A 14,274-nucleotide genomic window follows, 5' to 3' on the forward strand; every position below is an offset into this window, starting at 1 on the left:
CTATAGTCCAGGGTGTCACAAAGAGTCGGACATGACTGAGAGACTGAGCATCTGAGCACACACACACACACATACAGATGGAGCATAACCTGTAAGAACTGTGTAGCACTCTATTGTACACCTATAACTTATATAATATCGTACATCAACTATACTTCAATTAAAAAAGGATAACTTAGAGGTAGTACATTGTAATGTCTAAGCTGCTGCTGAATGAATAGATAGCAGTACAATCTTGGGCAAATTCTGTTACCTCTCTGGGCCTCAGGTTTTGCTCATCTCTAGAATGAACTCTACAATTTCATGATTCTAGGAACTAGAGTTCTGGAGGAGGAAGAGCTAGCAGACACCTAAACAATTACAGACCCGACTTCATATACGTTAACGTCTCCAAAAACAGCCAACTCCGAACCTTCAGAGTTTGGGAGAATCTCATCAACTGCTTCTTTTGTTCTTTCATGGAGTTTCCATTTGAACTTCGTTTCTGTTTTCTTTCTTTTTTTTTTTTTAATTACTTATTTGGCCACATCAAGTCTCAGCTGCAGCACACGGGGTCTTTGCGGCGGTACACAGACTCTTTATTGGACCACGGTTTAGTTGCTCCTTGACATGTGGGGTCTCATCTCCCTAACCAGGGGCTGAACCTGAGTCCCCTGCATAGCAAGGTGGATTCTTACCACTGGACCACCAGGGAAGACCCTCTGCTGTTTTCTTATGTTAGCTTGAAGGAAGCTCGAAAGGGTGAACTATACCCTTCTCTTCATTCTGTCTCTCCCAGCATGACCTCACTCTGCTGCCCACCCCTCACAACACCACCGGCAGTGCTTCTGAGGCCCTGGTCAGCATCATCTGAAGCCAGCTGGCAAAGTGCCTTCTATTCGGCTCCCATCTTTAGCAAGACTCTACCCACACTTCCCAGAATCACTGTCTTGCTTCTTTTGCTTTCCCCCCAAAGAACAGGATCCCCAGGAGTCAGGCACCCAGACTCTTCCCTGGCAACCCCACATTCTTAGGAACTTCATCATCACAAGGTGAAGAGGAAGGAAAGGCAGGAGGCGACACTGTTTGCTTCTTGTTCTGCTTCCTGGTTTCGTTCTGGCTGTGGTCAAAGGCACCAGGGTGTGAGGCTCACCCCAGGGCTATGTGGTCAAGATTTCTGCTGACTAAGGGGACAGCCAGGCTCTGCTGTGGGCAGAGCCCTGAAATCACATTCCTCTCCTGACTCCAGCCCCAAGGGGCCGTCACTTCATTGCTGTGGGTCTCAGGGGAGGTCCAAGTGACAAGAGCCGATGGGGAGCATCTCTTCCCCGGCTCTGAGTTCAGAGTTTTCACGCTGGTCACCTGAAATCGGCCACATGAAGTCTTTATACTCTGGAGACCAGCAAATGCTACGCATCAGGGCCCCTGCCATCACCCCGCCTTCCAATGCAGGGATCCCTGGTCGGAGAGCTAAGATACAGTGTGCTGCAGGGCAACGAAGCCTGCAACTGGAGAAGTCTGCACACAGCAGTGAAGACTCAGCACAGTCAAAAAAAGAAAACACAAGTGCAGAATCATTGGACCACACTCCCCACCTCTGGAATCAGAACTTTTAGATGCCCCAGGTGATTCCAAACACCTGTACACTGGGGTTCTAGAATCCACAGATTACACATCCTTCGAGGTTATTTTTTAGCTCTAAAACAATCTGCTTCTGGTTTTCCCCTGTTCACAGACTGGAAACTGTGACTGCAAATATTAGACATGTCGACTATGCCATCTTTTTCTTGCAGTTCTGGAGGCTGCCTTGCCTCAGTGGCTGAGTCGTGGTGAGATCTCCACCTTGACCAGTAATTCCTGCTCACTAGTCTTAAGTGGGTCTGATCCTGGGATGGGAGGACTTGTAACTAGCCTGTCCTCCTGAGGCTTAGAGGGGGAGCAGGAGAGGTTACCAGGATTTCCTTCGGAAGAGGCTTCCCAAGAAAAAGCTGAAGGAGCACAAGGCCCGGTGAGGCCCCCAGCATGTCCTCCAGGCCCTGGGAAGTGGTCCTAGCTCTATAGGGACTGATGCTGATGCCACGTTGGGCTTCAACGCAGTCCTTGCTGTGATCTGGGGAGCAGAGGGAATCAAAGACACACAGAGATGCCCTGGAGCAGACACCATTGTATTGAAATTCTACATGAGCACTCATGGTGGCTCAGACGATAAAGAATCTGCCTGCAAAGCAGGAGACCCAGGTTCGATCCCTGGGTCAGGAAGATCCCCTGGTGAAGGAAATGGCAACCCACTCTCTTAGCATTCTTGCCCAGAGAATCCCATGGACAGAAGAGCTTTGTGGGCTACAGCCCATGGGGTCACAAAGAGTTGGACATGACTGAGTGACTAACTTAGCACACTCGAGCAAACAGACCATTAGCTGAACAGCAGCCCCCAGGAATGTATCCTTCATTGACACGAGGGGCTGCTTGGGTTAGGGAGGGGTCTATGGCTGAGCGGGAGGGTAGCAACGGGTCTGTACCCACCTCCATGGCTGTGGAGTTCTTTCTGGACCCCTTCCGGTCCCAGTCAGAACAGCAACCTGTCCTCCTGTGATCTGACCTTAACGGGAAAGCCTTACTGCATCTTATTTCTATGTCCTTAGGTTATGCCCTTATCTCTCTTTTTCTGCCCCTAGCTGTTCTATCCGCCCTCCAGATTCCTCTGAGTTAGGCTTTTCCTGCTTCCTATGGCCCATATTTTTTCCAGCCTCCAGCCCTCCATCCTTGGCTTTGGACAATGCCCTCTGGATGGCCAGGGGCACCTTCCCCAAAGCCTCTTCAAGATGCTGGTTATGGCCCCAGGCTCTGGTCTCCCTACACTAAGAAGTGGGACCCTCTCTGCTTGCTTTAAACTTCACCCACACAACCACCCTTGACGTTGAGAAGCAGGGGAGGTTTGGGATCTGAAGATGTAGGTAAAGACTACTCAGAGCCAGGAGGAGCACTCCTGGTTGGGGTGGGGGGATGTCAACGCTGACCCTGGGCAGGATGCAGGGACCTCATTTGCCCAGAGAATGGGGAGAGGGGACCCAGTAAAGGTCAGACAAGGTTTCAGCTTCCTTCTGATCTATCCCCCAGGTTTCACCGCCATTCACCATCGTCTTTCCAAGAAAGCCACATTATCACTGCCAGGTCACATGAGGCGGGACCAGTGAGGGACTCGGAGTCCAGCCCAATCCCACCGGCCCCACCGGGCATGGGTGCAGCCTGGCACCCGCGCCCTTGGCCGCGCCTCCCTGAGCGGCTCCAGCTGTCTGCGTGCCGCGCTCCAAGGCAGCAGGGTGGATGGCCAGCATGCAGCCCCGACCGGCAACTTGAAAATACAAATAAAACAGAGGGAAAAGAAATAAATAATAAGGAGCGCGCCAGAAAGCCAAAGAAAATACAGTTCCCAGGCTCAGGCAGGCTTGGGGCCTGCAGCCTGGCCCGGCCTCGAGCCTTTGGCACGGGAACCGGGGCCCTTTGTGCAGCCCTTGGCCACCCCCTGCGCGCCCCTTCCTAATTGCAGAAACACAATCCGGGTTTGCGCCCGACGCGCCCGGCGGCCGCGGGGCCGGAGGGGCCGGGAGCGCCCCGCCCGCAACAGGGCCCGGCTTGTTCTTTGTGCGGCAAATATTTATTTTGGTTCGAGTGGACCCCTTTCCACAAAGACCACCTGGTTGTGATCAATAACACCTATTTTCAGATAATCTGCCGCTCTCAAGGCAGAGCCCACGGAACTCACCCAAACAGAGACCTTTTCAAAGGGAATTGTAAATGGGCTGGATTCACAGCGGCCTGGAGGGGGGGCCGGGTGGGGGCCCCCGGGTGAGGGGAGGGGGAGCCCGCGGACCTGGGTGGTCAGGCCAGAGCCGGGTGAGGCTGCCAGGTGGCGGGCTCCTCTCAGGCCTGGCTCTCCACCCTGGGTAGGGGGATGGGGCTGCCCGGTGTGGGCGGGGACGGCTTCCTGGGACCTTTCTCAAAACAAATTGCAGACTTTTCTTTGGTGGTCAAATGTTACTAGGGAGGTAAACGTCTAGAAACTCTGAGAGCAGCTTCCTCTTCCACCCCCAAAGAGCATCTCACTTGTCAAATTAGGATTCAGGGTTGAGGTGGCTGTGGGACTTCCCACACTTAGGTGTTAAGTGGGCCTGGTCTCTCCAGACAGCCACTCATACAAAGATGCGTGCCCATCACCCAGGGGATCCCAGTAGTGCATCAGGGAACAAAACACAGAGACCCTGCCCTCATGGAGCTGACATTCCAGCGTGGCAGGCAAGTGGGCTCAGTCATTAAGTCGTGCCTGACTTTTCTACCCCATAGGCTGTAGCCCATCCCCCCCTCAGGTTCCCCAGTCCCCAGGATTTCCCAGAGAAGAAAACTGGAGTGGGGTGCCATTTCTGACCCAGGGATGGAACCCGAGTCTCCTGCATTGGCAGGTGGATTCTTTACCACCCAGCCACCTGGGAAGCCCTTCCAGCGTGGAGAGACAGACAAATCCACAGGTAAAATATTTGGTGATGCACAGGGAGAAGGAAGCTGGTGAACAGGTGTTTTGAAAACTATAAAGTCCTCCGTGTGTCCCCTCTAAGGTGGAGAAGGTGCTCCCTGCGGGCTAGCTGGTCCCCTCTGCAGGTGTCAGATGAGTTATGCAGATGAGTCCCAAGAAGACTCAGAAGGTGCTGCACACTCCTGATGTCTCAGGTAGTGGGCCCAGCAGGCCGGAGTCCAAGTCCAGCTACTAACAAATGAATTTCAGAACCTCTGAATCCTCAGGAGGGAATTGGGCTCAAGCCCGTCTCATGGAGTATTGTGAGGTGATATGAAAATTTAAATGAAAATCAATAGCACACCTCACTCAATGTTAGTTCCTCCCAGCCCCAAATGCCATGGTTCCGTTTGGGCCCCGTGGAGGTGCAGTCCCTTCTGTAATGTGACAGTATTAGAGTGTCTGGAACAGAGTTTAAGATTTGGGGGGTACAGATTGGAGATCAAATAAGTCCTGGACACTGGGCCTTGGCATCCCTTCCACCGGAGATGCTATTTGAGGTGGTCCTGCACTCGGGTCGTCATCACTCTGGCATTAGGGATGGCCCAGGCTGGCCCATCCAGTTGCCCGCTGTGCCCACAGCTCCACTCGCTTTGGGGAAGTCTGGGCTGCTGAAACAGGTGACTCTTCCCCTCCCCGTTGCCTCCCTTGGGCCCTGAGCTGAGGACAGTCAATCCATAGACTTCAAGTGAACTGCAAGGGGTCAGAGTCAGGTGACGGTAATTTGCTTGGTAAGCCTTCTTTCTCAAACATTTTTTTAAAAAATGAAATTCTTTCTCTCCTTTTAAAAAAACAACATTTGTTTGTTTTTTAATTTTTGGCCAGAGCCTGTGGCATGTGGGAGCTTAGCTCCCTGACCAGGGATCAAACCCGCATTCACTGCACTGGAAGGTGGAGTCTTAACCCCTGGACCACCAGTGAAGTCCTTCTCTCAAACACTTCAACTTGGTTAAATGGAGAGGTTGAGGCCTGTGGTAGTGGGGTGACAGGTGGGAAGATGTGGGTAGGGCGTCTTAGTCATGGGGATATAGGATGCTCTCTTTCACACCTATGGGACCCCAGTGACTTTCTTCTTGGGACTCTACGAGGCTGTCTGTCCACTTTTAGGAGGTCCCCATCACTCCCGTCACCGTGGATGTTCTACAGTCAATTTCCAGTTTTCCAGGAAGCTTGAGTGAGCGCCTGCCTCTTACAATGCACAGAGCTCACCTTCCCTGAAGTCTGTCTCAACAACACACAGATGCTCTTCAGCCCTTTGTGGCCAGGCTGGAGACAGGCAAGAGCAGACCAAGGGTATAATGATTGTGAACGACTGTGTTCAAACTGCAGCAGGTAAAACCGTTTCAAGAGTGTTCCTTCTTTGTAAGGGCCTCCATCTGTCAAGGGACTCGTGTAAAATTCTGAAAAATCACTTCTTGTATCCTAATGCTTTCTCCACTCTGGGAGATGGCTGGAAAGAGTAGGCAGCACTGACATACGTCATCTTTGTGCTGGTTGGGTCAGGCTGGGGCTACATTGATGTCACTGGTGACATCACGAATGTGGCCTTCTTGACGTACAGATGGCCAAGAGGCACATGAGAAGATGCTCACCATCACTAATTATTTGTCACTGTTGTTTAGTCACTAAGTCATGTCTGACTCTTTTGGGACCCCATGGACTGTAGCCCACCAGGTGCCTTTGTCCTTGGGATTTTCCAGGCAAGAATGCTGGAGTGGGTTGCCAGTTCCTTCTCCAGGGGATCTTCTTGACCCAGGGATCAAACCCATGTCTTCTGCATTGGCAGGTGGATTCTTTGCCCCTGAGCCAGCAGGGAAGCAATACAAATCCAAACTATAATGAAGTATCACCTCACACTGGTCAGAATGGCCATCATCAAAAAAAAATCTGTAAACGATAAATGCTGGAGAGGGTGTGGAGAAAAGGGAAAGCTCTTACACTGTTGGTTGGAATGCAAATCGATACAGCCACTATGGAGAATCGTATAGGTTCCTTAAAGAACTAAAAATAGAGCTACCATATGACCCAGCCATCCTACTTCTGGGTAGATACCTGAAAACTATAATTTCAAAAGATACATACAACCCGATGTTCACTGAAGCACTATTTACATTAGCCAAGACATGGAAGCAAGCTAAATGTCCATCAACAGAGGAATGAATAAAGAAGATGTGGTATGTATATACAATGAAATATTACTCAGCCATAAAAGGAATGAAATTTTGCCATTTGCAGAGACATGAATGGACCTAGAGACCATCAAAAAAGCAAAATGACTGTCTGGAGAGGCCTTACAAAATAGCTGTGAAAAGAAGAGAAGCGAAAAGCAAAGGAGAAAAGGAAAGATATAAGCATCTGAATGCAGAGTTCCAAAGAATAGCAAGAAGAGATAAGAAAGCCTTCCTCAGTGATCAATGCAAAGAAATAGAGGAAAACAACAGAATGGGAAAGACTAGAGATCTCTTCAAGAAAATTAGAGATACCAAGGGAACATTTCATGCAAAGATGGGCTCGATAAAGGACAGAAAAGGTATGGACCTAACAGAAGCAGAAGATATCAAGCAGAGGTGGCAAGAATACACAAAAGAACTGTACAAAAAATATCTTCATGTCCCAGATAATCACGATGGTATGATCACTGACCTAGAGCCAGACATCCTGGAATGTGAAGTCAATGCTTAGAAATGCTTAGAATGCTTAGAAAGCATCACTACGAACAAAGCTAGTGGAGGTGATGGAATTCCAGTTGAGCTATTTCAAATCCTGAAAGATGATGCTGTGAAAGTGCTGCACTCAATATGCCAGCAAATTTGGAAAACTCAGCAGTGGCCACAGGACTGGAAAAGGGCAGTTTTCATTCCAATCCCAAAGAAAGGCAATGCCAAAGAATGCTCAAACTACCACACAATTGCACTCATCTCACATGCTAGTAAAGTAATCCTCAAAATTCTCCAAGCCAGGCTTCAGCAATATGTGAACCGTGAACTTCCTGATGTTCAAGCTGGTTTTAGAAAAGGTGAGGAACCAGAGATCAAATTGCCAGCATCCACTGGATCATGGAAAAAGCGAGAGAGTTCCAGAAAACATCTATTTCTGCTTTAGTGACTATGCCAAAGCCTTTGATTGTGTGGATCACAATAAACTGTGGAAAATTCTGAAAGAGATGGGAATACCAGACCACCTGACCTGCCTCTTGAGAAATCTGTATGCAGGTCAGGAAGCAACAGTTAGAACTGGACATGGAATAACAGACTGGTTCCAAATAGGAAAAGGAGTTCATCAAGGCTGTATATTGTCACCCTGCTTACTTAACTTATATGCAGAGTACATCATGAGAAATGCTGGACTGGAAGAAACACAAGCTGGAATCAAGATTGCCGGGAGAAATATCAATAACCTCAGCTATGCAGATGATACCACCCTTATGGCAGAAAGTGAAAAGGAACTAAAAATCCTCTTGATGAAAGTGAAAGTGGAGAGTGAAAAAGTTGGCTTAAGGCTCAACATTCAGAAAACGAAGATTCATGGCATCCGGTCCCATCACTTCATGGGAAATAGATGGGGAAACAGTGGAAACAGTGTCAGACTTTATTTTTTTGGGCTCCAAAATCACTGCAGATCGTGACTGCAGCCATGAAATTAAAAGACACTTACTCCTTGGAAGGAAAGTTATGTCCAGCCTAGATAGCATATTGAAAAGCAGAGACATTACTTTGCCAACAAAGGTTCATCTAGTCAAGGCTATGGTTTTTCCTATGGTCATGTATGGAAGTGACAGTTGGACTGTGAAGAAGGCTGAGTGCTGAAGAATTGATTCTTTTGAACTGTGGTATTGGAGAAGACTCTTGAGAGTCCCTTGGACTGCAAGGAGATCCAACCAGTCCATCCTAAAGGAGATCAGCCCTGGGTGTTCTTTGGAAGGAATGATGCTAAAGCTGAAACTCCAGTACTTTGGCCACCTCATGTGAAGAGTTGACTCATTGGAAAAGACTCTGATGCTGGGAGGGATTGGGGGCAAGAGGAGAAGGGGACGACAGAGAATGAGATGGCTGGATGGCATCACTGACTCGATGGACGTGAGTCTGAGTGAACTCTGGGAGTTGGTGATGGACAGGGAGGCCTGGCGTACTGCGATTCATGGGGTTGCAAAGAGTCGGACATGACTGAGCGACTGAACTGAACTGAACTGAAGTCAGAAAGAGAAGAACAAATATTTATATTAACACATATATGTGGAATCTAGAAAAATGGTACAGATGAACCTAGTTGCAAAGCAGAAGGAGCAATAGACGTAGAGAACAAACATATGGACACCAAGGGGGGAAAGGGGCTGAACTGGGATGAATTGAATTGGGAGATTGGGATTGACATATATACACTACTATGTATAAAATAGACAACTAATGAGAACATACTGTATAGCACAGGGAATTCTACTCAATGCTCAGTGGTGACAAAGAGGCGATAAATGGATGTGTATGGCTGATTCACTTTGCTGTACAGCAGAAACTAACACAACATTGCAAAGCAACTAAACTCCAATTGAAAGAAAAAAATAAAAGAATGTGGCCTTCATCAGAGGGAGCTCTGATGAAATGTCCTCTCCTAGCTCTGAGTTTGCTGAGATTAAACTTGGGCTCAGACCAGCCAGTGGGGGTTGATGGCCCAGGAAGGATTATGATAAGCAAGGGGTTAGGGACAGGAAGGAGGGGGGTGTGTCGGAATTTGGGATAATTGAATTTGCTGTGCAGCCAGCACAATTATGACCAGGGTCATCTGCTGCTGCATCGTTGATTGTAAATCAGCTAAGACCAGGAAATTCCACCATTAGGCCAATCTTTCCATTTTTTCTCAAGAGACCAAGAAGCTTGAAGATTTCACTAGGGATGGTTTTTATGTTCTAAAGATACAGACACTGTGTAAACTAAATGTTTTTACACTAAGCTTATTAAACTCATGTCCTGGAAACCAAGTGTTTGTCCCTCTATCTTTTTGTCTCAGTTTCTCCCAGGAAATCCAGCAGACACTCATAATTAAAGGACATCCATCCATCCACCATGATTACCCAAAATGTTGGAGTGGGGAAAGTCTTCCTCCAGGGAACTCCTCCGTGTGCCATAGTTTTGACTCCAGGTTCCCTTCCATAAGCAAGATATAACTTATATGCACATTGAATGCAAATATGATGTTTATGGCACCTTGAAAGTTTTCTGGAAACTCTGCAAATACTCAGGGTTTCCTTCTTGGACTTAGCCAGAACCCACAGAGGTGAAGAGCTTGTATCTTTAGGAATACCATCTTCTGAGGTTGAAGTTCCTTAGAAGAAAAGCTACGACAAACCTAGACAGAATATTAAAAGCAGAGACATCACTTTGCCAACAAAGGTCCATATAGTCAAAGAGATGGTTATCCCAGTAGTCATGTTCGGATGTAAGAGCTGGACCATAGAGAAGGCTGAACACTGAAGAACTGATACTTTCAAGTTGTGGTGCTGGAGAATACTCTCGAGAGTCTGTTGGATAGCGAGCAGATCAAACCAGTCAATCATAAAGGAAATCAACCCTGCATATTCACTGGAAGGACTGATGCTGAAGCTGAAGCTCCAATACTTTGGCCACTTGATGGGAAGAACTGACTCATTAGAAAAGACCTTGATGCTGGGAAAGATTGAAGGCAGGAGGAGAAGGGGGCGACAGAGGATGAGATGGTTGGATGGCATCACCGACTCAATCGATATGAGTTTGAGCAAACTGTGGGAGACAGTGAAGGACAGGTAAGCCTGGCATGCTGCAGTCCATGGGGTCGCAAAGAGTCCGAAATGAGTTAGTGACTGAACAATAGCAATATATATACATATATGTGCATATATACATATTCCTTTACATATCCTTTTCCATTCTGGTTTATCACAGCATATTGAATGTAGTTCCCTGTGATATATAGTAGGACCTTGTAATTTATCCATCCTATATATACTAGCTTGCGTCTGCTAATCCCAACTCCCAATCCTTCCCTCTGCCACCCGCCTTCCCCTTGGCAACCACACATCTGTTCTCTATGTCTGTGGGTCTGTTTCTGTTTCATAGATATGTTCATTGGTGTCCTATTGTAAATTCCACATAGAAGTGATATCATATGGTATTTGTCTTTCCCTTTCTGACTGTATTTTCTTGGTTCTGTTTCTCTGGAGACTCACACAGCAAATGTACGTCTACAGAATTCTATGTGTGTGGACACGGTGTTTATGCATGTATACACACAGGCTTCCAAGTTCTGTCTATTAGAGAGGACCTGGAAGCAAAAACGCTGCAGTAGCATTGAGCAGATTCAGCACCCCGATATTGACTTCTGAATAGCATTTTCCGCTAAAAAGAGCCAGTGATCCTTGGAGAAGGTACTGACTCCAAAGCTGAAACTGGGAGCCCCAAATATGTGGTTGCTTGAGAAAGATTGAGAGGAACACATCAAGGAACACAGAGGCCAATGTGAATGGTGTCTTACTCAGACAATGTAATCATCAAAATAAATAGGAACTATCATACCCACTGAGTAAAATAGAAAACACCAGACTTTAGAGATACATGAGTGAATCCACTGATGTCTGATGATGAATGGCATATTTATGTAATTTCAAAGTACCTCCCCGCAAGATAGTTAATGACAAAGGGGGAAAGTGTAACTTTACAATGGAGAAGATTGATAGACACCATCCCTTAGTCACATCATGGAAATGAACATCGTCAACCCTGGGGTAAATATCTGTGATGTCAGAGATGCCTAGGCTACATCTAATCATGAAGAAATGCCAGACAGCCCCAGATTGAGGACCATTCTGCAAAACAGCTAGCCTGTAATAGTCAAAGTTGTCAGAGTCCTGGAAGTTAAGGAAAGTTGGGAGTATCCCAGACTAAAGGTATGTGATAGCTAAATACAATATGTGATTTTTAAATTTTAAAAAAATTTTTATTATTGGAGTATAATCGCTTTACAATGTTGTGTTAGTTTCTGCTGTACAACAAAGTGAATCAGCTATATGTACACATATGTCCCCTCCCTCCCACTTCCCCATCCCCCCACCCCTCTAGGTCATCACAGAACAGACGCTTTCCAGCAGTTTCACACTAGCTCTCTGTGTTACACATGGTGGTGTGTATATATCAATGCTACTCTCCCAATGCAGTGTGTAATTCGGAGGGAGATCCTTTTGCAAAGGACTAGACACTCTTAGATGGTTCCCTGAAAATGTTCTTTGCGCTGTCCCAGCTTATTTGTAAGTTAGTGACTGTTACAAACTTTTACTCTTTTATGGTTAAAAAAAGATATGCTTGTAACTGGTGAAAAAAAAGAGAGAGGTGTGATTTACCCCTCTGTCTTAGGATGGCAGAGAAGAGACCAGAGTTTTGAGTGACACAGGGGGACTGCTCATCAACCAAGACAGTATCTGGCATTTCTGTAGGTCTTTTCAACATATGGAGTATTTTCTGTTACTCATACTTAACTCTTATGATAACCTTGCGTGGCTGTGGCTATAATCATTGTACAGATGGAAGTCAGGCTCAAAGACAGTAGTTATAATTAGTGTGGTGGAAATGCTGGGTTTATGTCCAAATTCTCCCGACTCCATCCCTGGTTTTTACATATTCACTCAGCATATAGTTAATGACCAATTGCCGTGTGGTCAGGAAGGCAGCAAACGAAACAGTCTCTTCTCAGGAGCTGAGAGGCTCTTTGGGTCTGCAAAAAAATCTGGATCCAAGCTTACTAGGAATGAAATCCCAGCTCCCAGCCTCTGTTTCTTAGCTCATTTGAAAACCCAACCCAGCATTTCTGACAAAGTGCATTTTTAGCATTCCTTCACAACAGTGTCAGCTTATTTGCAGCGTCCTGCCGCTTGGAAGCCTGGTGGGCTGACTGTAGGTGTACACGGAACCAGTGAAAGGGGGAAGCCCACATGGGACGCGATGAGGACTGGGGATGAGAAAACCCGGTTTACTCCCACTTTTCATGCATTTGGACAATGCCTTTCTGACTGTAAAACAAAATCCATACTGTATAGAACTTCCTCCTAAACAGAGTGCTTACTGATTACCAAGGACTGAATAACAGTTCTTGGAAAAACATAACAAATACTAACAGATAACAGTGTCTATGTATCTGTATACATAAACAGTGTTTATGTATGTGTATATATACATATGTGTGTATGTATATAATATATATTATATATATATATACAGTAAGTCCCCTAGATCCGAACCTTCAACTTGTGAACTTTCAAAGATGTGAAGGTGCGTTTGCATGTCCAGTCTCGTAAGGTGATTCACATGCCTGCATCCTCTACAAGTGGTTGTGCTTTTGTGTATTCACTATAGAGTACTGTATGGAGCACGGTAGTACAGAGTCTTTATTTCAAGTCCAGGATGTTCAGAAGCAAGTGGAAAAAACGGTGGTATATAGCTGGTTGTGTTAGTTGGGTATCTAGGCTAACTCTCTTGTGCTTATGAAAAAAATTAGACTTAATGTGCTGTCAGCATGGAACTCATTTGGATATAGGGTACTTACTCTACTTTTTATATAAAATAATATTTAATAAAAATATTATATATGTATATGATTATGGGCTTCTCAGGTGGCACTGTTGGTAAAGAACTGTCTGTCAGTGGAAGAGATACAAGGGACATAGGTTCAATCCCTGAGTCAGGACGATCCCTTGGAGGAGGGCCGGGCAAACCCACTCCAGTATTCTTGCCTGGAGAATCCCATGGACAAAGGAGACCGGTGGGCTACAGTCCATGGGGTCGCAAAGAATTGGACACAATTGAGCAACTTAGCAAGTATATCTATATCTATATCTATATCTATACACACACACACACACACATACATTTTGTACAGTATTTTATAAAGGGTTTTTCATGTGTATCATCTAACACCTCACAGGAATTCTGGTGGGAGATATTACTTAGCTCTCCGATTCGTAGGTGGGGATAAGTTGCGTGGTAGGTAGAAGGGTCAGAATTTGAACCCAGGGCCTCTGGAGTTACATCCCTGGTCACTCATCTGCCTAAATCGCCTCTCTCCTCCCACTAACAAAACATACAAGGTAATGGTTAAAATCCAGAGTGCTAGTTGAGCAATGATAGGTGAGTGGTCTCTCTGGAAACTTTTTCAGCTTCCCCCTAGAGCTTGTAAGCAAAGTGTAAATTGACTATGTGCTTAGGAATTTACCAGCTCAGACAGACTGAAACAATTAGACAGGAGGCCAAGTAAGAGTGAGAGAGGGAGGCAGACCCCAGGCATGTGAGCTGAGCCGACATTCCTTTTAAAAGCTTCCCTTGGCCCCTTTCTCAATTGGCTGAAACCCTAGAGGGTTGACTGGCTAAACCACTTCCTCTCAGAAGTGTCTATCCTCCCCAAGGGAGCTTGGGATGTGTAGTCTTGAAATCAGCTGAACTTTCAGAATCCTTCAGCCAGACTCCCTGGGTGAAGAAGTGCAGACTGGATTTCAGTAGCTTTTCTGTATGATGAAGTGACCAGTGTGCTTTTTGCAAAACACAGAGTTCTTCGAGGCTAAGAGTTGAAGCCTCTGTTTATGGATCAGGATCCCTCCCCCTGTCCCCTATTTCAGTTCTTTATTATCTCCCCTCTCCTTCCAAAGACACTAAGCACCACTGACAGCCTCCTCGGTGCTGCTGATGGAGGCAGATCCCCTGACAGGCGTTCTCAGC

This window comes from Bubalus kerabau, chromosome 5 (genome assembly GCF_029407905.1).
Source record: "Bubalus kerabau isolate K-KA32 ecotype Philippines breed swamp buffalo chromosome 5, PCC_UOA_SB_1v2, whole genome shotgun sequence".
Classification (NCBI taxonomy): Eukaryota; Metazoa; Chordata; class Mammalia; order Artiodactyla; family Bovidae; genus Bubalus; species Bubalus kerabau.